This window comes from Etheostoma spectabile, chromosome 14, assembly GCF_008692095.1.
Source record: "Etheostoma spectabile isolate EspeVRDwgs_2016 chromosome 14, UIUC_Espe_1.0, whole genome shotgun sequence".
NCBI classification, from domain to species: domain Eukaryota; kingdom Metazoa; phylum Chordata; class Actinopteri; order Perciformes; family Percidae; genus Etheostoma; species Etheostoma spectabile.
The window spans coordinates 21,249,901-21,251,598 of record NC_045746.1 but is presented as its reverse complement, the minus strand read 5'-3'; the positions used below and the strand labels follow the sequence as shown (position 1 = coordinate 21,251,598).

The 1,698-nt window shown below is 40.8% G+C and overlaps 1 protein-coding gene across 3 annotated transcripts in view; it reads right to left on the bottom strand.

Moving 5' to 3' along the window:
* The window catches only part of col22a1 (collagen, type XXII, alpha 1), a 99,729-nt gene that overhangs the window by 9,664 nt on the left and 88,367 nt on the right, over window positions 1-1,698 (bottom strand). The window lies entirely within an intron of this gene.

Sequence of the window (1,698 nt, the reverse complement as noted above, 5' to 3'; positions counted from 1 at the left end):
AAAAAAAAGACTCGCTCATTACTGAGGATTCAGCGAGCTTAACATTTAGCTGCGCTTCTCATCAACATGCAGCATTGCCCTGGATACATATCTCCCACGCCAGTCTTGCGGAGGGGGATGCCAGCATGAAGAGATTAAAAATCATATTGACAGGTGGGGCATGTGGGCATGACGCCTAGTTATGGCTACAGCATCAACAGATTGAAGGAATTCATTTATGCTTGCAGAATTGAGAGATTATTTTCATTTCCACTGCGCTGGGCAATATATCAATATTACATTGACATTGTGATGTGAGACTAGATACCGTCCTAGATTTTGGATGTCGTAATAATGGTGAATGTTGTCTTTTTCCTGGTTTTAGAGGCTGAATTACGGTAAAGTGAAGCCATCTTTCTGTTCTTAGCTGTTCCATTTAAAGCTCGAAAAGTCTTGGCTATTTTAAGACCGATGCAGTTGTCAATTTGCCATTTTTTCCGCCGTCAAACAAGCAAAAGTGGATTTGGACACGCCCTAAACGCACATCACGCCGTGCGCTTACATCGTTAACGCATCCACATACCCTTATCGTGAAAACATTTTGTGAGCATGAATTGTTGCAGCAACATCCACCTTGAGGTTTTTGGTCAAGAATACCGCAATATTTGGTTTTCTCCATATTTACCAGTCCTTTCCACTTTATATTCTTGAATAGATACACTCTTTCTTCTACTTATTTCCCTTCATGCGCCGTGCTCTCTCTCTCTCTCTCTCTCTCTCACTGTGGCAAATGTGGCCGTCTGATAACATTTTGCTTCATTTTTTGGATTAAATTGCTTTCTACTGCCACTTAGAATGCTAATATGTATTTGTGTACGTCTAGCTGCCAACAAAAATATAAAATAAATATAGCTTATATGAACCCCATCATTTAAAAACAAAAAGAAAGTCATTTATATTCTTGAACAGATTCTCTCTCTCTCTCTCTCTCTCTCTCTCTCTAAATACTTTGCCCCTTCTCTGAAATCCCTCTCCGTCTCCTCTCCCGACCTGTGTGCATCTGGCTCCAGCTCGCCTCCCTCCTCCGGGCTATATCCCTGACAATCTGCTGCCTCTGCTGACTGAATCCCTCCACTCCTCTGTGAAAGCGGGCTGTGTATCAACTGCCCTCCACTAAGCGACAGTTACTGCTCCTACCAAGGAAACCAGCCCACGGAGCCGTGTGCCACTTCATTCCATTTCACACACTTTTGTGTGCAAAGACGTTCAGATAGTGTATCTTCATTCCATTTCACACACTTTTGTGTGCGAATGATAGGAAGCTGTCAAATTAGACACTCTCCTCACTCACAGGTCTCACTATCTCTTAGCGGTGGAAGAAGTATTCTAATCCTTCGCTTAAGTAGAAGTACTAATGCCACACTGTCAAAAATACTCTGTTGCAAGTAAACGTCCTGCGTTGAAAATGTTACTTCAGTATCATCAGAAAAAATGTACTTAAAGTACTAAAAGTACACAATGCAGAAAAATCCCCACATTTTAGAAACTGGAAACGATCCAAACAGTAATGTTGGTGTAATCATGTCAGCTGGCCATTATATTGTTAGGTAGTTTAATTTACATAGGTGTTTTGTGTACAAAAATCTTAATATGTAAAGTAACTAGGAACTAAAGCTGTCAAATGAATGTAGTGCAGTAAAAAGTACAATATTTCTCTCT